The 27759-nt window shown below is 43.3% G+C and overlaps 1 protein-coding gene and 1 long non-coding RNA gene across 11 annotated transcripts in view; one reads left to right on the top strand and one right to left on the bottom strand.

Annotated features, from left to right (window-relative positions):
* Window positions 1–27759, top strand: part of MAP4K4 (mitogen-activated protein kinase kinase kinase kinase 4) — a 164369-nt gene that overhangs the window by 37582 nt on the left and 99028 nt on the right. The window lies entirely within an intron of this gene.
* LOC139796652 (uncharacterized) lies at window positions 126–16729 on the bottom strand. Its single transcript, XR_011726081.1, has 3 exons — window positions 16603–16729; window positions 13670–13795; window positions 126–1536 (listed from the first exon to the last, which is right to left on the bottom strand). It is a non-coding gene; the product is annotated as an uncharacterized lncRNA (long non-coding RNA).

The raw sequence follows: 27759 nt of genomic DNA, 5'->3' as shown, positions 1-27759 counted from the left end.
GGCTGTCTCATCTGGGTGAAGGCTCTCTGTACATGTAAGTTCAGGAGGAAGGGTTGGATGACTTCAGAGAGAAGTCTGAAGGTGTATGTACCTGTACACATGTGCAGGTGTAATGTTGCTTCTGGACCAGGTGCAGAAAAGGACATGTCCTGCAAAATATAAGGTGGATTAGACTCAGCCTTGACTATAACTGGAATCCAGAAGAGAATTGTGATGAGGGGCAATGTACTTTCCCTTACTTAAAAGTTGAGGAGTTATTTATGCATTAAACTGGAGGTTTTGTAGATGTATTATTAAATATGCTTTATCTTCAACAGTTAGGGACCCTATAAAAAAATCTAGAACGAGTAGAGCCAGTAATTCTCTTCCTGATTCCTGAGGTAGCAGGGTAGATTAGTGTTGTGGAAATTATGGAAACAAATTAATTTTTTTTTAATAGATTGTACTCACTGATGGTTATTACCCTCATCACATCTCACTGACTATTATCTCAGTTTATTTCCTCTTGGGAGGTAGGAAATGTGAGAAAGAAAATTGTATGATCTGGTACAAAATGTTGGGCCCGCAGTCATTTTGGGTGGACGTATGGTCTAGTGTGTGCAATTTTGGCAGTGTCTTACAGATTTTTTCAGTCTAGATTTTTGAGAAATCGGTGGTTTTGGTGGCTTAAGTGATGAAATGTAAATTTGTATTCCTTCGTCTTAATTCGGAAGGGAGAAGGCACAAGTGTGTGTGTGTCTGAAAATGAGCAACTCTTTCTCAGCTCATCTCACTGTGCTAAAATAAGCCCAGTGAAATGGGTCAGGTACAGCATTACACCAGTAGGCTCTTTGGACGTGCATCCTGGTTCACAGTGGAGCTTGTCAGAAAGCTTTTCCAACTTTCCTGCCCCAGCCCTGGTGAGAAGGCCCTTGCCTCTTTTCTTTGTGCAGGATGTGTGCACTCACATACAAATCACGTGCATGTGGTTATGCTGGCTGCAGTCCACTTCATCCAGTGTTTCCAAATGTGAAGGAGGGTGAGCAGTTTGGGGGCTAAATGAGTAACTTCAGGGCTGTCTTGATAAAGAGATCTGGTTTTAAGGATGCACACTAGAGCTCCCTGAGCTATAGGAAACATAAGCTGGCTTCTGGGCTTGGTTGTGCATGATGGACCCTCCCCATGGGCCCCATCTGTGGTGTCCTAATAGTCCACTATTGTAATGGCTCAGAGGCACTGCCACAGGAGATGCCGGATTTGGGCTGCTCATCTTCCCCATTCCTGTTTCTGCAGTCCTTAAAAGTTAAAGCAATTATCCTCTTTTCAACAGAGCTTGTGTTGCTGTTGGTGTAGTTTGTCTTTAAAGCACAGAAATTACAGTGGTGGCCTCTGCTCGGTGTCCTGGCCAATGTGTTGGTGAATTTCTGAAGCGTGCTTTGGTCTCCTGTAGCAGAGATTATGAGCAGTAGATATACCACCACTCTGGGGGGTTTTGACTTAATTCTTCCCATCACTCTTCTTTGTCTGCTGTAGTGTGTCTGCCTGTAGTTTGTCAGCCTGCAAATACATATATTTTTGTCTTATAAACAGAGTTTATAAAACACAGGAAAAAATTCCTGTAGGCTTTGGGGAGAATAAACAAATCTCCAACTTATCCGGGTAAAGAAGGAGTCATACCTTATAGTTGTAATGTATTGTTGATAGATGTCTTTTATTTAAACAAGCTAAAATAAAAACATTTGCGACCTGATAGGTGCTCTTCCTGCAATTTCCCTTCCAAACTTAAACTGATATTTGCCCTTTTTTCTTTGCCTGGTCATAACCTTTGCTTAAATTGCTTCGAACAGGATTTTTTTTTTTTTCCCCTTCCTCTTTCTTGTAATTTCCTTTTTCTTTTTTCTGGCATCCCTGGTGGGAATATGTCTCTGTTTAGCCACTCCTTCCCCATCCTTTCCATTTTTGGGAGACCTTTCTCTTCTAAACGTTCCTGGTGCCGGCCTCTCTGGACCGTCAGCCGCTCCCGGCCGTGCCAAGCAGTGAACAAAGCTGAACTTCAGCAGCAGTCTCTTGGCTTTCCAGCCTCCTGCCAGCTTCTGAATAGAGGCCAGGGAGACTGATGAGGCTCTGTTCGCCTCCCGCTCTGCTGCTTTTTGGCAAGCCAAAGCCCCAGACACCGGGACCGTGCCCTCGCGAGCTTATGAAGACATTGCTCGCCTTCTTTTCGCCTGGGTTTGGGTTTTGAGTGATTCCCTTCATAGCTCTCCGGGGCACAGAGGTGGGATTGTGCCGTGGCTGAAAGCTTGGGCTCTGCTGAGGTTGGGGTGCTTGCAGCCGTGCCCTTCCTGTCTTTTTATGGGTGAGAAGAGTCGTTCAGAGCACCGCTTTTTTCCCGTCAAGCGTCAAACGCACGAACACAATTAAGTGGGGGGAGAAAAAAAAAAAAAAAGAAAAAATGAGCCTCCGGCTCCACGGTTTTCCCACCAAGAAAGTTTTCCCTCTCTGTGGAGCTGGGAGGTGCAGGGGACACTTAGGGGTCGGAACTATGGCAAAGCCTGGTGGTATCAGGGGCAGCTGGCTCTTCATGCCGGCTGGCTGGCCCGCCTGGGAGTACTGAAAGGTGACAGAGATAAGGCTTGGATCCTAGTAACCCAACTAATAAAAGACTTATTCCAGCCTTAATAAGCTCCTTGGACAGATGGATTCTGTTGGACAGATGGATTTAATCTGGGAAAATGATTACATGGCTTTTGTACTCATTAGTATTTTTGGTCTCGGTGTTTCTGCATTAATATTCTTGCAGTAGGTTGGTGAAAACAGGGTTGTGTAAACCTGCACCGCTTTCTGATTTGCATTCCCCAGCAATGGACACTTTCAAGATTCAGCTGGACAGGGTGCTGAGCCATCTTGTTGAGACTGTGCTTTTGCCAAGAAAGGTCAGACCAGATCATCCCTGAAGTTCCTTTTTTGTAAGGACATGTAGGGATAGAGCAAAGGCTAATGGTTTTAAACTGGAAGAGGGTAGATTTAGGTTAGACATTTGGAAGAAATTCTTTACTATGAGGCTGGTGAGACATTGGCACAGGTTGCCCAGGGAAGTTGTGGCTTCCCCCTCCCTGGAAGTTTTCAAGGCCAGGTTGGATGAGGCTTGGAGCAACCTGGTCTAGTGGAAGGTGTCCCTGCCCATGGCAGGGGGATTGGAACTAGGTTATCTTTAAGGTGCCTTCTAACCCAAACTATTTTGTGATTCTGTGATTCCTTCCAACCTGGTATTCTATGAGTATGGTGCATTGGGCAAGATGTCTTCATATTTTCTTTCCCACAAATACGTGGTGGACACGTGTTGTTGTCTATATAGACTCTAGATATTCCTGTGATTCTTACATGACTGAGGTGCAAACTTTTATTTTGATATGGCTGTGAAACCCTGTGTCCCCTGAAGGTGAGACTGTAAGCGATTTTCCAAGCAGGAAATCTGCCTGCATCTCTTGTGCAGACACCTTTCTCAAGGAGACTTGGCAGCTCTTCTAAACAGTGAGGCAGATCAGCGTTGGGACTGTCAAGATGTCCTCATGTCCATTAGAACCTAACAGACAGCAGGGTGGACCAAGGAGTAGCTAAACAGCTTTACAGTCTTCATGTAACAGAGGAAAGCACTTGAATGGGCTTGGATGCATAATGGGAGATAAGAATAATATTAGGACAGAGGACCCTAAAAAAGCATCATCTCTCCCTACAGTTGTTTGAAAGCAAGGGGCTATAGAAGCACCAAGTGAGGTTGAACATGCCAAACATTTTGTGTTTAGACTTAATACTTTCCATTGACCCAAGTGAGAGGTACTTCATTATAAGCATTTAACTTTCCTGTTATGGATGGGTGTCATATGCAGTTCTGGGCTGGCTGGGGATGTTTGAAATAGCTGAAGCATGATGAAATTTTTAAATGAAGTCAGAAACCAGAAACTTACAGTGGAAACTTTCTTCATACATTTAATTTACTGCCTCCAGAGCTAGTGGAAAAGGGCTGGGGGCAAAGGTAAAAGGGGAGAATGATATTAATGAATTGTACCATGAGTGTGTGAGTGATTGTTTTAGTGGAAAAAAAAAATTGCAACAAACCGAAAAAGTTCAATTTCACAGAGTTGTTTATAAACCTACTGTGCTATAAACTGAAGCTGTGTGTGCCAAATACTTATTTTCTTCCTCCTCAGCACTTATTTTTCATCTAAGTGCTTTCCAAAAGCTACCCCTCACAGAGGGTGAGCTTGGCCTCTTTTGTGGGCTTTGGAGGGATGGCCATTGGCCCCAGCCATGCTTGGGAGGCCACAAGTTTTGTGACCTGTTGTGGAGGTCCTGGCTAAGTGGCTGGCAGCTTGAAGATGGGGGTGGACTGGTGTCCACCCTGTGGCCTCCCTCCCAGTTCTGGCCCTGCCCAGAGGGTCCCCTTTGGAGTACCTTTCCCTGTGGAGGTCACTTTTGGTTTTCACAGGGAGGAAGGCAAGACTAAAGTGCTAGTGTTAAAAATGTTTCTGTGCTTTGTCAGCTATAGTGTGTCCCTTATCTTCTCCTTTGAGTAGATAGGAATAGGTGAGCTGGTTTAAGTGTGAGGGTGGTGAAGCACTGGCACAGGTTGCCCAGGGAAGCTGTGGCTGCCCCCTCCCTGGAAGCATTCAAGGCCAGGTTGGATGGGGCTTGGAGAAACGTTGCCTAGTGGAAGGTGTCCCTGCCCATGGCAGGGGAGTTGGAAATAGGTTATCTTTAACGTCCCTTCCAACCCAAACCATTCTGTGACTCTATGATTCTGTTTCTGTGAGTGCCTGGAAACCCTGGGTTGGGGTGTTGGCGGTCCCTTGTTCAGCCTTTTCCTTGTGTTCTTGTGAGCTGTGGGGTGGGACATGGTACAGGTTGTTCTGGTGCTGGAGTGGCTTCCCTGACCCTCCTTGCCATACTGATATGGATTAGTATTAAAATAACATAGATTTTGGGGTGGAAGGTGTGCATATTTGATGCTCAGATTTTTTTTATATATTTTTCTTTTTTTTTTTTTTGTCTGTGATGATTTTTTCCACACTTCCATGTCTAGACTTTTTTGATGCTAGAAAAAAAAAAAAAGACCTCAACAAAATCAAATATTCCAGAAATTATGTGCTTGTGTTTCAGGGACCTCAGGGCTGTTGTTATGAGATGCTCAAGACCTGGTTGCTGTGAGAGGGGGGATGGGACTGTCAAGCAGAGAGCAATTAGAGAGTTCTTCAGGGAACAGATGATCCCAGCTGTGTAATTAAAAATAGTGGCCTGCTGCTGTCAGTGCTGTTTTGGGTTTGCAGTTAGAAGCAGAGCTGAGGAGGGCAGCAGGCTGCTGCCTCTCCCAGAGCCTGGCTTTCGGATGCAAAGGTCCTGCTTCAAAGCACCGGGCATCCCTGTGCATGGAAGAACTTCATCTCTCTGTGTTTGACTGGATGCTTCATGGGTTTCTCTGCAAAAAAGTACTAATGCAAGCCCAGTTACAAGCAAAAAACAAAACACAACAGCTGTGGAGCAGCGTAATTTAAATTGGCCAGCAGCGAGTCTTGGAAATCTGTTTTCCCCCACGTTAGAGTTTACTGTTCTTTATTACTTTTTTGTGCAAGTGTTTTTTCAGTATGGTGTACTGCATTGTATATCATATTAATAAAGAACCTCCTAAATAAAACTGCTTGCTTAGAGGAACTGTCTCCTTGGCTTCTGTCCTTCATCTTTTTAATGATGGTTTTATCATTAAAAGTGGTGTCATGGGTCATGTGGGTGTTAACAGGTCTCTGTGAAGATGTACTTGTTCACAGAATTTAGAAGGGGAACAAATGATTAAAATGTCTTGTAGGTGAAGAACTGCCATAGCTGTATATTACAAGTTCAAAACAACAGAAAAAAAGCCCACCAAACCTGCTATTATGAGGTTGTTTTTCTGTGAGGAAAGGTGATTGAAGAGACAACAGAAAAGCAAGTCTGGTGTAACTGCAGCCCTCTGGTTCCTTCAGTCTTGCCCAAGTGTGTAAATAAGTGCAGGTGGCACTGGCCTTTTTGACCAACCTTTCCTTTGCTTACTTGCTATAGCTCTTCAGGGTTATTTGCAATCCTTTGCCTGCAGCAAAATAGAATTTGCTTTTCTGGTGAGCTTTGAATGACACAAGGGAGTTTCTGCCATAGTTCCATTCAAATTCAAAACGCCTTCTGATTAAGCATGTGAAGAGAGGGATCATGTGATCAGTATCCTCTGTTTTGGTAGGGAAATCTAATGTGCTTCCCATATGGAACTTGCAAGGAGCAATTGCTGGTGAGTTGAGCTGCTGGTACTCACTTGTGATGAATAGTTCAGGTTTGTAGGATAAAGTCTGTTGGAATCCTGACTAAATTCCTTCTCCCAACAAGTTGGCTAAGCAACTAACTGAGCTAGCATTTGTGTTTGCCCTTTTAATTCACCTACCATGAACAAACAAGCCGAAATAGGAGAGGACAGCCTGGCACCTGCTTGCATGCTTGCAGATGAGCCATGAAGGATGATGGTGTGCTGATGGAAGTGCTGTCTTGGTGGCAGTGGTGAAGAGGGTGGGGTGCCTGCCCTACAGTGCTTGGGTATTATTATCATGCAGCTGTGGGCAGAGGCAGCTGGAGCTCAGATTCTGTTTGGATGTGGAGAAGGCAAAGCATGCATGTAGGTGGGTTGCAGTGGGTAAATTTTGCTGCTGAGGCAGGGATGGATGGTGGACAGCTGGCTTGAGAAAGACCTTCAGCTGCCACAGGACAACTGGCTCATCTGTCTAGGGTCATCGTGTTTGGGTAATGTTGAGGGAAATGAGAAAATATTCTCCAACCCCACAAAAATACATAAACCCCAGGTTAGCCTAGGGTTTATTTGCTCAGAAGTTGTGAAATAGCAGATGCACTGTTAGTCTTGCAGAAGCGCCTTTCTTTTTTTGCATCTTCCCTTTATGTTGCCTAAACATGGGAAAGTGGAGTGTGCCAGGACTTTATCACCAGTTTGCAGGGAGGCCGAATAAAAGGTTATGTGGATAGAAGAATAGTCTCAGTGGCCCAAAATTTGGGTCTCCCTATTGGATAGCTTCAGCACACACACACACAAAATTAAAAAAAAAAAAAAAAAATTAAAAGTATTTTTCATGGTTTCTTTTGTTTGCTTGCTTTTCAGTGACTGTAAATCTGCCTGGCTTTGGCACTCCTTGTGAAGTACTGTTCTTTCACAGTGTAGCTGTCATACACTTCTGTTTTCTTCTGGTCTTTTAGAGATAATAATTCTTCAGGCTAATCTTGCTCTGAAGCATAGGTATGCGTTTACTGTCCAACTCTGCTCTGGACTGTCCTGGCCAAATCCCAAATAATTCCCAGATTTAGTGAGATCAGAATCCCAGCCCTGGGATTTAGCAGTGGGTTACAGGTCATGTGTGAATGTGCCATATATTGGATGGAGCTGGAAGCTGCTGGTTTTGAGATGTCTGTGGCAAGCTCTTACGTTGGTAAGCTCTTTGACCCCTGACCCATGTTCCCTGTTTCTGGGATGACTACATCACTGCTCTCCTCGGAGATTACTTACAGTGATTTAAGCTATGCTGATTGCCACACATGAAGGCTGTCAGTGAAGTGTGTTATTTGGGGTGCCTTTGAAACTTAATAATAAAAATTAATTTTTTTTATTCTACCCTGTGTTCTTGGTAACTGTACGCAGACATTAACCAGACCTTGGAAATATCTTGTGGCAGGCACTATGGAGTAAATACTATAATCTCTGTTAAAAAGTGGCAATTTGAGTGTTATTCCTTCTCCCTAACGTTTCTCCACCCAGTGTTTGTTCAGCTTGATTGCTCTTGGAGCATGCCTGTAGGCTGCTGTAAGAAGTGTTATGTTTAATTTTGGATGTATATGCTAGGGCATTGATACTGAGGAAAATACAGGCATGTTCTCAAGTTTATGTTAGCAAATCATTCCATTGACTGGGGGCCTGGAGGAACAGATTATTCCAATATCTTAGTTACATTTTTGTAATCCTAGATTTGAAGAGTTTCCTGCCTGAATTAGGTGTATCACAAATGGAAGAAGCCTGCATTTAGTTTATTTTACTTACCAAAGAGCTAGAAATGGTTGGGTTTGGATTGATTAGAGCTACCAATAATAAATCATTCTACCCTTAGCTCTCACACTTGATCTTGAGGAGCTGATTTGTCATTGTGATTGGAGGTGACATGGGAACTGAGTCATGGACTCAGCCCCATCCAACACTTGCATATGATACATTTTAATTATTTTAAAATTTGGAATAAAAGGCCATCTCACGAAGACCTAAGATTGCATTTTGGGTGATCGCTGCGTGGCATTTTAAGAAAGTTCTTAATGAGGATTTTTTTCTATAGAAGCTTTGCTTTACAATTTTGTGAAATTTTTTGAAAATATTTTGCTTGCAGGCTAACCTAAGAATACTAAACTGAGAGATATTTTACCTTGTCCTTTTTTATGTGGTGTGCTTATGCCCTGTCTCAGTTTTGAACAATGTTACCTTTGGGTACCTGGTGAAGTCGATGGCAGGCTGATGAAGTATGATGACAAAGTCAGACTTAATTTTAGTATATTTTATACTCAGAATGCTCACAGAGTTCTTTTACAATCTGATTTAAATGCATCTGTGAGTTGCTTAACCCATGTTTGAAGTGGAAGGAGGAACTTCTCAGTGGGGCAGAACGTGTAATCATGGAAAGCGAATAACAGCTTGTGATTATGGAATTGAAACTACTGGTGAGAATTTATATAGTGGCATGTAGTTTATATAACTAACCGAATTAAAATTTTACCATATGTGAATATCTTTCCTCTTATGGAATACGTTTACTTAGGAAAAAAAAACCAAAACAAAACCCAGAAGAATCCAGCAGTTGCATGGTTGCATGGAGTGTATTGCAATGGATCTCTTACCAGTCTTTCCCCAATATTGTTTTAAAATATGGATTTAATATTAACACACATGTTATTCTGTCCTATTTTCACTTGTTTGGTTTGGACTGTGAGAACAGACCAACAGCTAATGTCTCGGTTTATCAATCCCAGCCTCTACATTGCCACCTCGTCAAGGGAGAGCTTTTCCTTTCAGAGCTATGTTTCAAAAGAACTTTTCTGAGCTCTGCTTTCGGCCTCGCAGGTCCTGAGGGGTGTGAAGGACTGTTTTAATTTACCTAATACTGCTTCCATAAGGAAGAAGACAGCTGAAAAGGAGAGAGGAGTACAGGGAAAAAATAAATCTGCTTTTTCCATTGAGCTGTACAATTCCACTTAGCCAACTTGATATTAAATCCTGATAGAGAGAAAATAGGGGAACTTTCTCCTTCGCTTAGTTGCTTTATGTCAGCATTACATCCCCTCAGCTGCACTCAGTGCTGGGTACTTCTTTTTAAGATGCCATTGAGCTGCCACTTCTGATGTTAAAAGCCTGTTTCCAAGAACTTAAGCTTTTTCTACACAAAAATCTAAGTATATTTGGACTAGCCTAAGAGCTTCCATGTGGGATCAGACTCCAGTTCTCTAATGCCTAGGCTGATGTCTGTAATACTTGGCAGTGATGGAGAAAAGGATTATATACATATATATACAGAGAAAGACAGAGCCCTTCCACAGGATATACAGATCTTTGGCAGCTGATGGGTGGCGATGTGTAGTGAGTGATCTTTACTTTTTTTTTTTTTTTCTCTGATCAAGATTGCACCCAGTTCATCCATGCTTGATAACCCTTACGGTACAAACCATGTTTCCACCTTTGGTTTTGCTGTCATCCTGCAGCAATCAGTCTGGCTATGTGAAAACATACTGATTGAAATTGCTGTCCAGTAAACAGTCTTAGAAACACTGGAGGGATGTCTTGGTCTGGGGAGGAGCACCCAGGAGCCATCTGCAGCAGGCACAGCATCATCTTCCCTGCTGTTCATCTCCCTTCATTTCAAGATAACAAAATTACACCTACACCTCAGCAGCCTGATGACCCGTGGGTTGTGTTTTGGGCACTCACAGCTTGCTTCCATCTGCCAGGCATAATTAATGATGCATGTGTGTCCGTCTATTAGAGTATCAGGCTAGTGTAAACAGTCCTTTTTCCTTTGGAAACATGGCTGTTCAAAAGCATGCTATCACCAAATTGGTATTTGTTTTAATCTACAAGTTGGAAAAATACGTTTTTCTGATTTATTAAGCTGTCATGAGAGTTCTATAAGTCAGGCCTGAGGCTTGCTATCTCCTGCAGTCTCAGCTGGGACTCCCTTCCAAAACTGCTACGTATTCCATTTTTTCTGAAACATTTACACATATTCTGCAAGTATTTCAGATGAAAATTTGCCTCTAAACAGCAAATTCAGGGCTTAAGTAAATAAGTTATTTCGCCTTTAAAAATGTTCTTTTTAGCTGTGAAAAACATCTTGTTCCTGAATTTCTGCAGTTGCTTTCGCAGTTCTCAGGAAAGTACAGAATGAATTTTATGAAGAATCAAAGCACATTTTAGGCATTGCTTGCCTCATAGTGTCTCATGGATATAGTTTCTCAGCTGTAGGGTGATCTGCTGTAATTTTGTAATTTGGCTCTCCAGCCTTTATTCAGAATTCTGGATTTCTAGAAAGATCTACTTCAAAATTTTCATGTAGGTAGCTCAGTGCTTTAAAACCTTCGTACCCTGTGTATTCTTTATTGAAGGAGGGAAGAACAAAGCAGACATTGAGCAAGTAAACATTTCATGGTATGTTCTTATGAACGCAAACTCAGATGTTCATCAGCTCAGTAGGGAGCAGGACTTTTTCTAATTATGGCGTCCACTGAGAAATAGCTCAGCAAATTTGAATAGCCCAGGAAGACAGAACAAAGGGATGTGACTCATGCAGTGTATGTCTGTATGAGACCAATGAAAATGTAAAGAAAGACTGTGAAATGTTGTGTGTGTTGTTTTTGGCATCTGTTTGGACCTGCTAAAAACTCCCGCTTTTATAAGGAAAAATGCTTTTGGAGATCTGCTTCTGTCTTCTAAATATTTTCAGCAGCTTCAGAAAACAGCATTTTGCTGAAAAAAAAGTTGGGGTTATGACTCCTTTGCCCTTTGTTAGTAAAGAGTGATTATTATGATTTACTGTAATAAATATTTTCAGAATATAATAATCTGACATGAAATATGGGGCGCATTGAAGTTTTCCCAAAATACGGAATGCATATTTCTTATTTTTCAGAGAGTACGTAATCCTGCTTATTTTTCTAGGATGGAGATTATTAAAAAAGGGCTTTTTTTCCACACCAGCAGTTGGTGACATAGTTTGCAGAGCATGCAGTATATAAACAGATGAAAGCTATTTTTGATGTGTCATTGTCTCAGCAAGATGGGAATTGGCAGCACTGATGAAATGACAAGTACTTGGCGATGTCGACTTCACCACATGGCTGTCAGTCTAGCGATTAAAAAGAACTGGCAGGCGAGGATTGCTGTGGTTTTAGGCAGAGGAGATTATTTTCTACTTTAGAGCCTGATTCTGCACATTTCGACTCATTTTACAGTTCTGAAACCAGGTGACTTGGCTCAAGTGGGGCAGGGGTTGCTTTGAGCATCTTGCAGGATTGAGCTCCTCAGGAGCAGGTCTGCTGCTCTGCAGACCCTCCTGTTGTGCTGCAGGGCTTGCTAGTGTGCAGGAATGCACAGACACGGGGACACATGGACTGTCACATGCACGCACTCACTGTCAGGGGGTTGCATTTTGAGCCAGCATTGAGCCAGTTCAGGCCTTGTATTTCTCTTTGTGCAAAAATCAGCTCTGCACCTTTCAGCTCTGAACTCTGGGCTAGCTTTTGAAGGCAGCGCTTCTAGTTAGCATTGTACATGCTCTTGTAAAAAGTCCCTCCCCAGCTTTCCTGTAGACCCCTTCAGGTACTGGAAGGCTGCTGTAAGGTCTTCCTAGGGCCACTTCTTCTCCAGGCTGAACAACCCCAGCTCCCTCATCCTGTCTTCATGTGAGAGGTGCTCCAGCCCTCTGATCATCTTCATGGCTAGACTCAGTTCAACACTTCCATGTCCTTCTTATGCTGGGCGCCCCAGGACTGGATACAGTGGGGTCTTGCAAGAGCAAAGCAATTAGCAAGTTAGCTGAGCCACCATTAATGAAAGTGCTTGGTTTGTTGATTGATAGAGGGGGGTAGACAGCATGATGAAATTTAGGAATTTTCTCACCCAGTGTGTAGGGGGTTTATGTGCCCCAGCCAGATCACTTTTTGCAGCACTGTGAAGAGGTAACGTTGCATAAAAGGTTTTTTATTTTTATTTTGTTGTCCCAGTTTGGAGGCTAATTAGAAGAATACTTGTCTGCTGTGCAGAAATGCTTAAAGGGCTCCTTGTGGAGGGCCCGGCAAAGGCCCTTTGTTCGCTATGCAGACTCTGGCTCAGCTCACATGATGGCAGGGAGGGGATAAATAACGACAAGACATGTGCAAAGCAAAGGATTTACTTATCTTTGCAGCCCCCTCCTTCGCTCCCTCCCGTCTCCCTCACCCCTCTTGTGAGCCCTTGGTTAATTTTTTTTATTAAGCACAATCCAGTCCTCTTTTCTGCGGTTAAATTTGGCGTGGGGTAGGGAGGGGGAGGGAAGGAGGATGGGGAAATCTCTGTCCGAGTTAAGATGAAGTTGCCAATGACTTAATGCTGGAGAAAGGGCAGTTCTCCAGACGTCTTTAGGATTTTTAATGAGCGTAGCTGATGGTTCAGTTAGGGCTTTTCTTTCCTTTTTTGACAGATTGCTGATACTTGTCCAGGAAACCTAAATGCAAAAATCATTCGTGGTCGCACCATTGTCCTCCTCCTCCTCTGTCTCCCCAGGCCCAGACATGCTTGGTGTGGCAGCAGCCACGGATGGGCTGTTGGCAGAGATGAGTGGGAGATGGGTTTTGTGTCCTGGGGAGGTGCTGCTCACCCCCCCTGGCCACAGCCTTGCTTTCTGACCATGGGGATCTACCTGAACCAGCAGGTATCTGGGTTGATTGATGGTGGTGCCTGGGTTTCAGAGGAGTCTGCTGTATGTGAGCCATCTGTCTTTAATGACCTCTCCAGCAGGGCTCTTCCCCCCACCCCCTTTTTAGCAGACAGGAAAAATTTCAGTATTGTGCCTGACAGTTTCATGTTGCAAATCCTCTCAGCTGGCTTCTCTTTTGGCCATTTTTCTGGCTTTAGGGAGGTGGGGGGGGAAGTCACTCTTGGGGGGCTAGGGCTTACTGATGCCCTTGGGTTTTAAGCCTTTCCTACTCCTGATCGTGCTTTTCACTTACACTTTTAACTCTTGGTTGGCAAATGCATGAAACGATGCCTACACCTATTCAAAGCTGAATTTACTCTAACATTTTTTTACACTTATCAGAACTTCATTAAAGTACTTAAGGCCTCATGGCCAATTTAGAAGTGCAGCAGGTATTCTGAAGTCTGTCATTAATCTTTATGGGGAGGGAGTTGGACTAATGCACTTCTTTGACTCACCATCCCTATATCTAATGGAAAGTTGAGAAGGTAAAAGACAATTTAACAGTTGTTTGGCACAGGTCCTATTTTGATTTGTTTTGTGAGAGAATTGGGAAAGAAGGTGGGGAGGTGTGGCACAGAGGTACCTGAAGGGTTTGCACTCTCATGGAGTCCAGGAGCAATACTTACGTGAAGAGAGTGTCATTTCTTTGCATCACTGCTCTCGGGGTGGTGATGGGCAGGTTCAGAAAGCTGCAAAAATGCGTACTTTAGGGTTCTTTAATCCTTTTCCTAGGAGTTCAGGACATGTCTTTGCTTTGTTTTAAGAAAAAAAATAAGTAGGCATCAGTGATTAGTTGTTCCTGCGTTGCATGCTTAACTAGTTATTATGTAAAGGCCCCATTTACTCTTTTTATTTGAACACGAGCCTGCCCCACCTCCCCTCCCACCCTGACCTCCAGGTGTTTTCCAGGTGTTTGAAAGGTAGGGCTGTTTCATGTACAGGTTGGGCTGACTGCTGTGCTCCCTTCTGCAGTATTGTGGCTATTTTGCTCAGCCCATCCATCTTCTCCTCCGGGTCAGTGGACTTCAGGGAGGTCCTGAGCTCACACAGCTCTGCGTAGCCTCACAACCAGGTATGCCTGCCACAGGTTTTGAAGGAACAGGCCTGCTTCTCACAGATGTTGATCCTAAAGTTTAGCCAGAACCTCTTGCGACTTATGCTTTCAAAGCTTTCAGTTCTTATGGGAAAGTTTATGTTTTGGGGAAGAAAGCAGGCTACCAACTCTGGATATTTTGTAAGAACTCCATCAGAAGAGAAACTCATTAGCTCTGGTATTGCCAGTTGTTACAAATGTTAGTATTACATGTTATTAACCCTTGGTGCCCTGTAGTTGTAACTGAAAGTGCCACTGTTTGGTCTCAGATGCTGGAGTGGGGCCCTTGCAATAGGTCCCAGTGGTCCTTTCTTTCTCTCCTCCTCCCCTACCTATTGCCCCCATCACACAGCACTGCCCAGTTTGGCAGCTGTCAGCTTTTGTGGTGGCCAGTGTCTGGAGCAGGCTTGGAGAAGTGGCTGTGTTCAGGGCTGAGACCTGAGGGGTAGGAGCAAGCTGTGTTTTCTCTTCTTCCAGCTGGCCCAAGTTGGTGTTTGGGAGACCTTGGCTTTCATTCTGGGTAAATTCCATTAAATGTGCTCTTTTCACTCCTGCCTTCCTGTTGTTAGAAGAACAGATTTGTGCTGGATAGAATACCTGGTTTTAGAGGGTCATTGAGGAGGCAGATTGAAGGAAGGTTTTTCTTCTGTATATGCTTGGCTTGGACAGTAAATTTTCAGAGTCTCTCATGCAGGCTTCTAAGTTCATTCCCAGGGGGTGTAAGGCCTGCAGGCAAGACTTTCAAATGAGACAAGTGTGAGTTTCCATGTGCCCTCATTTTTTTGGGAGGTCTTAAAAGAAAGGAACTTGTGTTTTTGGAGTGTGTACAGTTCCATCTTCTGAAAAATCACTGACCACTTTTTTTTTTCCTCTCCTCTGAAGTAACATTGAGTTTTATCATTTGTCTTCTACATTGCTGATGCTGACAAAATGCTGACAAAATGCTGTCAGTATGAAACCATTCCCACTGCTCCACACAGGAGCTGTGAGGTTTAAGAGGGTGCTCGAGGTAAGAGCAAGCAGCAGCTTATTCTGTTTTGCACCCTTCCTGTTTTGCTCTTTTTCTGGGGGACATGGTTTGTCCTTAGCTCTAACCCTTCTGCCATAGAGAGGCCCCTGTGGTCCAGGCCCTGTGAAGGTAAGGCTGGTGGAAGTTTTGGGATGTCATTGAAGGACAGTGAAAGCCTGGAGGGGTAGATAGCTTGGAGCTGGCACACACGGTTCACCCCCGAGTGCCCCATTGTCCCAAGGTGCCTCTGTCCTGCAGTGCTCTGGTATCACCTTCAGCAAGGCTGCTGATGGTGCTATGGTATTGACACATCTCCCATTGCACATGCTGTCTTGAAAATACCAGACTTCCTCTCCTGACTTAAGCAAATGTCAGCCTTTGTTACTAATCAGGTTGTTTTTCTTTTTTTTCCCCTCACTGCTATTCCTATGAGAAGTCCCCATGCTAGGCTTGAAAAGTGGAGCAACGCTTGAAATTTCATTCCTGTAAACATGGTACCCCCATGCACTGCCTTACAAATCCCATTGAAGCTCCTTATGCTGCTCTTTGGTTTCGAAATACTTCAGATAGGCTTTCATTGTCTGCAGCAGCATGCTTATTTATTTACTTACTTATCTGGAGTGCCCTTTGGCTGGCTGAAGGGCTTCAGCCATTTTTGACTGCACTTTGGTAGGTCTTGTGTGGTTAGCAAGAGTGCTTAAGCACAGCTTAAAATTCTTATGGCTGAGCAAAATTATAGCACGCTGCTGCCAGCGTTGTGGTGGGAGCCAACTGGTGTCGGGGCTGTCTTAAAAACATACCTCAAGATGACAAGAGCTATGACAGAGTCGGGGACACTCAGCAAGGCTGAGCTGTGTTACAATCTGAGTTGGCCACAGCCATGTCCATGCCCAGCTCCAGTCTTTGATAGGCACTGGGAGCTGCCCTGCCTCCCTTTAGGGAGATGGGGGCTTTGGAGACCTGAGTTGATGGAGGTTGACGGAGGGGACGCAGAGGATGGAGCAGTGGGACTTCAGCATCGTGATTCACAGCTCTGGGCACAGACTGGCATGCTTTAGCTGGCTGGCAGAAGGCATCTGTATTCATCTGTGTCATCCTACACTTCAGTAGGCACTTTCCATAAGCGGTTTTTTTTTTATAATAGCAGGCTAACCTTCCTGAGGGGGAAAAAAATTGCCTAGTGGTTTAAAAGTCTGACTACTGCAAAAGAAAACATGTTTGTATCGCAAATGGATAATTATCTCCCAGAGTGTGGTCTATTCTCTGTTCTCAAAGGATCTGATGGTACCATCTCAGTGGCATTTCCTCAGGTAAGCTCCTAGCTCAGATCCCAACACCACCCTGGCCCTGCTGGTAACGTAAGCCCCAAGCTACTGGGAAGGGCAGCACGAAATGGGCATTTTTTCCAAGGGTGGATAAGAGACAAAGCAAGATTCACTGCACCCCTTGGCCTCCACCTTGCTGGGAATTGCCCCACACAGCCCCTGGGGTGATTTAAGGGTATTAAGCGGAGGTTACGCACGCGTCCCCTCGGCGCCTTTGCCCGGGCAGCACGGGCCGTGGTCATGCGTATGCAGTGTGCTAATCCCATGCATGTGATCGAGTCTGCTTTCCGTGTCTGCCCTAAGTTACTTAACAACCAGCAGATTAACTTTAGGAAGATTTCCTTCAGCTTGGGGGGGAAGCCTCCTCTTTTCTCCCTGAACAGCCTTACGTAAGAGACCAAAGGTTTTGACCACAGTCCTTAGGTATGGGGCGCATGGCACTGTCTTGTGTTGCTGGGCTTTTAAGTGGAAGTAAATTGGAAGGGTTTTTAATTTTATTATTATTTTATTTATTATTTATTATTATTTATTTATTATTTATTATTATTTTATTTTTCTACCTGGGCAAGATTGGCCAGCTGCAAACTGTATTAAAGAAATTAAGCATGACATCTTCCCTTGCCTCCAAATCAATAGTTTATGTGTGTTCGTCAATGTGTATATATGTGTGTGTGTATATTTATATACACACACACATATATATATGCATGTACAGCTACACAGTCAATCCATTCATAGAAAAGTAGAGCTAGAAGTAATCTCAGAATCATAGAATCACAGAGTGGTTTGGGTTGGAAGGCACCTTAAAGATCATTTAGTTCCATCTCCCCTGCCACAGTACAGGACACTTCCCGCTAGACGAAGTTGCTCCAATCTCCATCCAGCCTGGCCCTGAACACTTCCAGGGAGGAGGCAGACACGTCGTCTGTGGACAGTCTGTACCAGTGTCTTACCACCCTCACAGGAAAGAATTTTCTCCTAATACCTAACCTAAATCTATCCTCTTTCAGTTTGAAACTGTTCCATGTTGTCCTCTCACTACATGCCTTGTAAAAAGTCCTCCCCAACTTTCCTGCAGGCCCCTTCATGTACTGGAAGACTGCTATAAGAGGTCCCCAAAGTCTTCTCCAGACTGAACAACCCCAATTCTCAGCCTGCCTTGGTAGGAGAAATGCCCCATCCCTCTGATAATCCTCATGGCCCTCCTCTGGACTCACTCCAACAGCTCCATGTCCTTCTTGTGGTGAGGGCTCCAGAACTGGACACAGTACTCTGGGTGGGGTCTCAGGAGAGCAGAATAGCCAGGAGGGATGATGTCCTTTGACCTACTGGCCCTGCTTCTTTTGGTGCAGCCCTGTATATGGCTGGATTTCTGGACTGCAAGTGCATGTTGCCAGCTCATGTCCAGTTTTTATCAACACTCTCTTTACAGAAATCCCTGACCCCGTCTGCTTCCTTGCTGACAGCGGGCACTCAGCCTCCCAGGAAAGCCTCACCAGATTTGCCTTAAAGCAATGGATGTTCCTTGTCTTTTTCTTCACCTGCTTTTTGATGCTACAGAGCAGCAGTCAGTTTTTTGCTGGCTTAGCTTTGCCAGCCTGTGGCTGCTGCTGTGCCTGAGCCTGAGGGCTGGAGGTGCCAGGAGGGGAGCTGTCAGGCGCCCGCTCCCGGTGGCAGCAGATTATTCTCAGATCAGTTTTTGGCTGTATCCCTGAAGTCACACCTGCAGACATCTGCTCAGATCTCCTCTGAGTGAGGTGTTCATCTCTGGTGCACTGGCACTGGGACAGATTGCAGAAATAAACTGTGACTTGCAGCATTACAGTCTGTCCAGGGTTGATGGGCTTGCTTTGAGAGTAAAGGGCTCAGTTGTGAGGTGTTGGTGCACATACATGGGTTTCCAGTTTCCACTGCTTCCACACCCTGCTTTCTACTTACAGTCTAAGATGCTTCCTTATCCTTGGCTTTTGCCCATTTTTTGCCTGTTCCCTCTTGCTCGTGTAGCTACTTCCCTGCTTTGCCTGCTTTGTCTCCAAACAAGAACAGGAGCTAACTTCATGCAGCTTAGCTGTTCTGTTTGCAGCTCCAGCTTTCTCCTAAACATCCGCTATCCACCTCTAAACATACATGCTTTTTTCTATTTTATTTTTTTTTCCCTTGGGTGAGGCAGTAAATCTCTTTGAAAGAGCATTTTCACCCCTCTTGCTTTCTTTTCTGGGGATCAGAACTTCTTCCCCCCTCCCTAGTCTGCTTTTGATAATTACTGAAAGTGATCAAATTACCCATGAATTTTTGCAAGTGATCTTGTAGGTTTAGAGAAGTAACTCCTAGCAAAATAGACCTTTTTGTTTCCTTATGCATTAAAAAAAAGGTGACTTGCTCTTCCCATAAACAGCACCGACCTTTCTGTTTCCCCAGTTTTAGCTGAAAGGATGAAGTCAAGCTAGGAAAAACAGTCCTGTGTTCATCTGGCTAATGTGAGAGAGCTTGCTTTCACAGGGGCGTGTTTTGAAAGTACTTAAGTTACTCTTATGTTGTCCTCAAAAACAGAATTTGTTTTCATAGCTGAGGACAGAATAAATGGATTTCGTTAAGTGACTGTATTTTTAGTTAAAAGGTGGAGAGTTGAGTGCTTATAAAATTGTCTGCAGCTGAGATAACAGGGTTTTAAAATTTACTTGTAGGGTTGCTTTTTTTTTTTTTTTTTTTTTTTTTAACTGGTCAAGAACTGGCACAAGGCATTGCCATTGCATGAGCACAGCAAAGAGGTGAGGTGCTACTTGCTGTTGTCCAAGAAAGGGAAGCTCTACTTAGCTTGTGAGCTCCTGGTCTTTACTAGCAGCCTTTAACTTCATCTGCTCACTCTCCTGGGTGATGTGGACTTGTTCCTCCTTACCATGTTACAAGATCGGCCATTCGTCCATCTGTCTGTTGGTTTTTGAAGACCATAGATGTGATAACAGAAGCAAAAGTTGCAGGACTAGGACTCTGCCTCAGCTTTTCCAAATTACTTGTCAGTTCCTTGGCACTTGACTGAGCACTCCTTGAGACATGCCTGGTGAGACGTACACATTTTTCTCCTCCTGACAGGGCTCATCACAGCTCCAGTCACCCAGCGCAGTGGTAGTTAATTGTGAAGCAGTGCTAAAAAGGGATGTGATGTCCTTGGCAGCAGTAGGTCTTGCTTGTTGAACTCCTTGGCATGGAAGTGGCTTTTAGCAACCCAGTACTCATGATTCTACTTCCTTAATTTATAAATATTAAATTAGAAGAATTAAATGTCTTCTGATTTTAGTCTTTAAGCTAATGAAAGTGAAGTAAATCATGGCTATGGATGAACTGCTATGTAAACTTGCTGCTGTAAAATGCCCTGCCAAGTAGGATGCTATAACAAAGTAAATCTTATAAGACCAAAGCTTAATTATTGATTTGATTTAGGCGCAGGGTTCTAGTGTGAGCTGTAATTCAAGTTGTAAAACAGTTTCCATTATGAGACTCAGATTGGAGACCTTCAAACCTAAGGGGTTTCTTTTTTCCTGTTTTAGCTGAAAGTTTACATCTGTCTCCTTCTCCCTAGAGATTACTTTGAATGTTTGTGCTCTGCGTTGTTTTTTGTTTTGATTTGGTTTTTATTTTTTTTTTTGGCCATGGAAATCAGGAGTGTGATGGGAGGAATTAGCTCCCCTCATGTGATTAAGTTCTGTCCTTTCTTTTACTGTGGACAGTAGTAAGCATTTTAAATTAGAGGAGGAACTGGCATTAGGGAGATTTTAACTGCTGTTGTGATGTGAAAATATTCCTGTGTTCAGAACAGTCCTTCAGTAGAGGATTATCCTGTGAAACTGCCTCCAACAGAACCTTGCAGAATTTTGTAAAACCAGGGGCATAAATAGTATCACAGACCCTGTGGGTTAAACTGTGGCAATCCTGACCAAATTACATTCATAGGGTGACATAGTTGGTACAGGTGGTCAAAAATGGAAAACCTTCTTGGAATTCTGAAGCAGGAGGAACAATCTGTGAGCTAAATACAAGCAGAATTTTTTCAGTGAAAGTTTGTCTAAGAAGTGGCATTTTTTATTTTTTTCCTAGCATGTTTTTGAATTGCATGACCTCTTTTTGAATACCACACCTGCATTTTGACCACTTTAGAGACATTTTTAGTAATGTTAAGCAGCATCCTAGGGTTTTCCCTTCCAGCTTAACTGAGTGGTTGGAAACTTGCAGGGCCTAGTTGGACATGATGCAGCCAGGTGTAAGAGCTGAATTTGCTGCAACAGTTGCTCAAGGTTAGGCCTTTTCCAGACAGGCATTTCTGCCCTAAGTAGGACAGAATTAAACTCTTGGATTGCTTGTTGTCTGGGATAGCTTGGGTGCACATGCTTTCCTGATTGAGGGTATCAGCTCATAAGCTGTTTGGGTTAAGCTGGTTGCCTGTGTGGGTGGTTGAACAGTACCTAGCACAATGCTGCTTTGGTCATGATTTGAGGCTACTGAGTGGTGCTGCAGTATAAATAAGAAATAAATTGTGGCTGAGCTGCACTCCCACGCTGAGCCTGTAAATCCATTCAGTCCCAACAGGCTGTTGTTCCAATTTTAATTAGTGTTTGATGCGAGCTTCCCCCTGTAGCCAGACCACATCGATAGCTGGGGGAGAGGCTGCAGCCTTATCTCTTCCCACTTTCTTTGCAGAATTTATCTCTCTGGTTCCCTTCTGCTCCTAGGTGAAGAGTTCTTCTTCAAGTCCCATTGAGTTTGGTCCCTGTGTGCTTCCCCCCTCCCCATCCCCATCAGTCTATGTCTGCCCAGTCTCTGGAGACCCAGGAGATCCTCTCATCTGCCTGGAGCTCAGCTCCTTAGGGAAGGGATTTTGCTTCCTGTGTTTCACACCAAATTGGGTCTTCAGGACATGGCTGGTAGGGAAGTTGTGTGGGCTGCAGGCTTCCTTCATCCTCACTGTCCAGTTTTGGCTGTTTCCCCTTAGGAACTGGTGACATCATGTGTTTTTTTGGTGATGCAGAATGGCTTGTCTGGCAAACACAAACTAGTTCATTTATTCCCCTAGACAGCTTATACCTTGAAAATAACATCTGCATGCAGGGGATGTATTTACTTATGCTATAGACACCAGCTATGAAGTTTCTCCCATCTGTGCTGTCCCTGGATGACTTAATGTAATTTCTGGCTTGCTGCAGCCCAGCCAGACCTTGTGGATGTGGGAGGCTCTTGCTCTACCTCTTCTCCTTTTCCTAACAATTCTTTTAGAATCCTCTTTGATCCTTGGCTTGCCTAGGAAAGAGTGAACTGTGAATATCTCTGCCTTTTTCTGCCTTTCTTTCTTTTTTTTTTTTTTTTTTTTTTTTTTTTTTTTTTTGTTAAATAACTATTTTTGCCATGAGTTTCCCCTTTGCTATGCTTCTGTTGGTATATGGACATACTAATATCAAATGGATAACCTGGGGGTTGTATAAAATAGTTATTTATAATTACTCTACATGTAATTTCTGCATTCTCTGCAATGTTTTGCTGTAAGCTCAGTCATTTAAAATGCAGGAAACCTGATAGTGTAAGAGAATTTAGGATACAGCAGTTTGTTGATATCTCACCCAGCTTTGAAAAGAGACAAGAGAGGGAGCTCAGGGAGAAATTACCTTTAAGCTGCACATTTGTGTGTGACGTGAGCTCTGGTATGCATTTGCACTGGATGGTGCTTTGGTGACCTTCGTCATTTTGTTGAATGACTAATCAAATAGATAGCTAAATGCCTTCCAGTCTAAGTTATTAGTCCTCCTTTCCCAACAAAGAGAAGAATAACACAATTTTAGCCCACTGGGCTGCTCCCTACTGTGCTATAGTGTTGGCCTCTTAGAGGGCTTTATTTGAAACTTGGTGTAGGGAGAAGATAATTGGACCATTGCTCTTTTTTTATATTTCTTTTCTTTTTTTTAATTGTTATGTTAAATTCATGATGCAGTCATGCACTTCCCCCTAACTGATGCTCATTATATGTAATCTTCTAAGCTGCCTTGCTAGCAGCGTGATTATCTCCAATTGTACCTTAGTAATATTCTAATGAACCAGAGGTGTACAAAGCACCAGGCAGAGGGTGAATTTAGGACCTAATTAATAGTGTTCTGAATGCTGCTCATGGAGTAGTGGGGGGAGGAGTGAGAAGTTCTCCTTGATGGATATGTGGGACAGTTCCTTTAAATAGCTGTAACTCTTGCAGCTGGGGGAGGAAGGAGGATGATGAGTATGTTTGCCTGCTGAAGGGTCACAGAAGTGGTTGGCTACACCAAAGTGCTTGGTTGTCCTTTATTGTAAGTTCAAGTCAGTCTTGACCCAGGGATTTGAGGATCTTTTACTTTGGAGGAGTTCCCCAGGGGTCCTACCTTGCCCTGTAAAAAAGGTGATTTAAGAGGAGGGTTTAAACTTATGGCAAATGCTGGGTGGGTTGCAGGGTGCAGGAGAGGGTCCGTGAAGGTGGAGGGTGCTTGCTACATGGCCCTTCCCCTGGGCTCCTCCTCATTTCTGGAATCTTCTTCTTGGGGTTTGCAGGATTCAAAAAATATTTTGGCATAGAGTGAACCATCAGTTGAGAGGTGTGGGAAGAATTGGCCTGCATTAAAGGCAGACTTTTCTCACCACCTCTGAAGCACGGAGCTTTCGGAGGATCTAGTGACTTTTAAATTTGGAAACAGGAGCACCTTATAGGTTTGAAAGTACAGCAGCAGCTCTAGCTCTGAGCCAGGCAAGGTGCAGAAGTGACAGTGCTGAAGCAATCAAGTTTTGTCCTGAAGGACAGAATGTCTCTACAGAGAGGGAATTCAGAAATTTGTTTCATTTTGCTTTTCTTTGCTTTCAGGCTTATAGATAAAGATCTGCATTTCCTTGGATTTACAGTCTCTTGAAGGCTTCCAAATGATGCTGTTAGTGTTTATTCAACAGATCTTTCTTTAATAAAATAGCTACTATTTCTAAAGGCTGCCTGAACCTGCTCATTTGCTTTTGCTATACTGAAAAGCAGTGAAAAAATTAACACTAATCCTTCCCATAGCCCCTTTCTGCCTTTCCATATTTTACATGGAAAGTGTTTAATATTTGAAATCTGCTTTATAATGCATTTATGTTCCTTGAACAAATTATATCACCTCGTTGGGAGTAGGAGGTTTTGTTTTTATAATTGGAGTAAGACTGATAAATTAAAAAAGATGGAAGGATCTGGTATGAAGAATAGGTAAACACAAAAAAAATGCCTTTTTGTATAGGCATTCCTCTTTTTTTTTTTTTTCTTATTAAAAAACAAACAACTGCCTGACAAATTGCAGTGTTGTCCTTCTGCCTTGGCTGCCATCAGCACCTGGGTGCACTAAGCTGGGAGACAACCTTGGAGCTGCTGGACCAGGGGAGGGGTGGTTGGTGGCACTGCACCTTGTGGGCAGTAGGATGGGACCTGTAGTCTTCTCCCCCTTGTTCCCTCCTCTTCTCTCTATCACAGAGATGTACACTGGAGCATCCTGTATAACCCCCTGCTTCTGCTGTAAAAGTACATAGATCTGTAATAGGTCTTGTGCTTTTTTTTTTTTTTTTTTTTTTTGCTGGCCCTGAGATGTCCCACAAGGCATCCATCACCCATATTTAGGCCGCACAAACAGAACTGCAGGATGCTGACAGTCCGGGCTCGGCTGCTTGCTGGAGGAAGGGGAAGTCTGACTCCATTTCCTCGGTTTTCCCTCAGCACCCATGATCTTGTTGCTTTGCTTCTGTGGTGTCAGTCGCTCTCCTCTGGATCTGGTGAGGCACCGAATGTGTCTGGTGCTCCTGTTGGAAGTGTTGGCTGCTGTTTCTTGGCCTCAAATGGCCACAAAGCACAGAGGAACTGCAGTTGCATCAGTCTTGGTAATATTTAGCTATTGTTTAATACATGATCTATCTGTAGCAACTTTTACCCAGGAACATCAAAGCAATTTTTAAAATAAACATTAATGAATAACCCCTTGACAACACAAGCATAAAGTAAGTTAGTGGTTTTATAGGTGGGAAAAAAAAAAAAAAAGGAAATTGAGTTATATATTCAAAATTGTATAGCGGGTCTGTTGCTGGAGTGAATATGTGTTGTGTCCTTGTCTCCTTCCAGACCTCTCTTTTTGACACGTGTTCTCCCATCTCACACTATCTTGTGGTGGCAAACACCCCAGATTTTTATTTATGCATGTCCCTTGAGTGTTGCTCAAGATAGTAATCTCCTTGTGAACTTTTCTTCCCTGAACTGTTTTGAAGCTTCTGGTAATTTCAATTGTGGAGCTGGAAAACTAGAGCTGGGGGTGGGAGATCAGCTGGAGTTTACCCTGGGAATTGGGTCTTTCATGGATCCTGGCAATGTTCCCATCTTCACATTGCATTCCAACCCCAGACCATGGGAGGACCTTTCTGATGCCCTGTGCTTTCTTGTAAGCAGAGGCTTACAGCTACCTGCTAGGTTTAACAGGAAAAAGGTACCAATGGCATGTTTTATCTTTTAGACCAAAGGCAAAATGCAAGTGCTCTTTTATCTATGGGATACTAAGACTACTTCCTCTGAGGAAGTGGGAAATGGTACAAGGAAGACATCACTTACTTTCTGTAGCTGCAGACTTTGCAGGATGTGGCTTGAAAAGGGTAGAAAGAAACATTTGCAAACTGAAAAGATTTAGGGAAGTGGTTATAAAGGTAGAAATACAAATGCTGTTGGGTCAAAGTGTCACTGAACATGAATTGGAGGAAAATAGTAGCAATGCTAAGATCTGAATGCATACAGGAGTTTTTCTCCCCAAATAATTTTTATGTGCGGGTGTCCTCTAGCACAGCTGCTAGTTTCAGAAGCAGTTTGGTTTGCTAAAGAGTTTGGCAACAGTATGTAATAGACACTGTATGTGTTTCTTAACGTTCAAAAATTCTGTTATTCTTCCTTTTTCAACTATCTTGATTTTCTAGATTTGGAAACCACCTTGCATGCTTCAGGTATTGCAGCTGATAAACAATATAGAAACTTTTTGTTTCCCAGTCTTTGAAAATCAAACTATTTTCTTTACCACACAGAATTTGAGGTACCTGTATTTGAATGTTGAACTTTTTAGTCACGGCTGAAGTGGTGGGAAGGACAAGTAGAATCCAGTCCTAGAAGTGCCTGTGTCTAGCTGTGGTGGAAAGAAGCCTCATTAACTCTCATTAGCAGCATCATTAAATGGATGACTTCTTCAAGTCTAGCTTTGAGGAACCAAATTCTCTTAATCTTGTATTGGCAATAAATCACTGACACAGTTGAGGCATTATTTTTTTCCCTACTAGCAATGAAATTTAGGTCTCTAAAGGAAGACTGTCCTGTGTAAAGAGCACACAGGCAGGATGTGTTAGTAGCTGCTGGAATTCCCTCATCCTTATAATCTCTCCATGCACACTTTTTTCCTGGGCTTGTTTGGCCTGGTGTCACGTGTTGGCTTCCTACCAGTGGCAAGGTAGGCATCCTTTGTGCAGGCTAATGGTGCTGGAAGCAGTCCCTTTCTCTTTTTCTTCCTCCCCTTTGCTTTTTCTATGGCAGCTCCTTCCAGCTTTCTGGAATGGGTGCTGCTATTTTGTGTTGTGGTTTATCCATGAGAGATTTCTTTGAATTTGGGAGTTTGAAGTGAACAGAGTTGTTAAAAAGAAAGCTCTGTTGTTTTTTCCCCTCCCCTGACTGATTTTTGGTTGCTATCCCTCCTGCCTGGGCAGCAGCCATGTGAGTTGCACATGCAATCCAGTATCAGGTAATCTTGATTGAAGAAAGAAAGGCTTTGCTCGTCATCCGTGAGGTGGTTCTTGCTGGAGGAAATTGAATCCAAACAATATTTGAATTTATTAGTTGTTCTCACTTGAGATCCTGTTTTCTGAGATGAATGGAGTCGTCATTTCTGGGAGTGCTGGAGATCTGGTGTGGAGGAAAAGATGAAAGATAAGACTCTACTTGCACCTACATGTCAGATCTTCAGCTCCTTGCCACTGACCCATCCACCAGTGAAAATACTCTCTCTTGTTTGTTTGCAGTCATTATTCCCTATCTCCCAGGGCTCTGCCAAAGCTGTAACACCTGTGTGGTTCCCCAGAGTGGCTGCACCAAGCCAGACATGCAGACCTCTATCTCAGTTCCTTCCTGGGGGGTCTCAGTTCCTTAATGGGGGTCTTGGTTCTTTACTGGGGCTCATCTGTCCTCTCTGCCATATTCCTGACCCTCTTTCTCTTAGGCATTTTCTACAGGGCAGCCTGGAGAAACACAGCCGCAAGGCCTCCTTTTTAAGTCAGTTTCCTTGAAGAAATGGGACTTGATTTAAGCATATCGTGCATCTTCAAGTTTGTTTGCTTGGAACTTACTGGCACAGGCTCGCCTGTGCTTTGAATTACTTCTGTCTTGAGGCAGAGCTAAATCTTGTCATTTTTAAGTGTGCAGTTATCATAGAGTGTGTGACACATTAATGGGAGTCATAAAAGTAAAACAAACTTCTGTCTGCAATGAACATGAAAAGTGAAGACAGGGAAGCTGGAGCGATTTAATTTGGATTTGCACCAGCAGGTTTTCCTGATAATTTTACATTGTTTTTACTGAAGCTAAGGATGGATCTTGAAGGTTTTCATGTAGCAGTCAACTAAACTGTTTGCTTTTTCGCTCACTGATTTAAATACTAACTATAAATGCAAGTGGCAAACAGTATAATTAAGTAGATTAAAACTCTCTTAGCTACAGGCTTATTCACATAATGGATCAATGTTGTTTTTTGGTTTTTTTTTCCTTATGCTTTGGAACAAGTCTCTTAAAATTATTAAACTAATGAGCAGACTAAATGGAGACTGCATTATCCATTTTTAAATGTGTACAAAAGATGGTTTGTAAGCAACTGAAGCATTAGTAAGAAATGAAAATAAAAAGCAGAGTCGTCAATTTTCTCTGCCCCAACCATTCGGTTGTGTATTGAGGAGCCCTTGTTCTGTGCTCTGTGCAGAAACTTGGGCGTTACAACTTCTCAATTTTAATTTTTTGGGTCATGGATGATTTTACCTCTGATCCTGTTATTTTTGCTTCTTTCTGGGTTACACTTAATGGTTTGTGGCAAAAATCAGAAAAGGAAGCCCCTGTAGCTTTCCACCAGTGGAATGCATGAGCTCTGTTCTTCAGTACTGGGTATCTTTCATGCTTTCAGCTTTGAATTTTTGTGTTTACTTGAACTCAAGCCCAGTGTAATATCAAATTAAGGTTTTGGGGGTTTCTCGATGTTTCAGATG

This window comes from Heliangelus exortis, chromosome 1 (genome assembly GCF_036169615.1).
Source record: "Heliangelus exortis chromosome 1, bHelExo1.hap1, whole genome shotgun sequence".
In the NCBI taxonomy this organism is placed as follows: domain Eukaryota; kingdom Metazoa; phylum Chordata; class Aves; order Apodiformes; family Trochilidae; genus Heliangelus; species Heliangelus exortis.
This window is presented reverse-complemented; position numbering and strand designations above follow the sequence as displayed.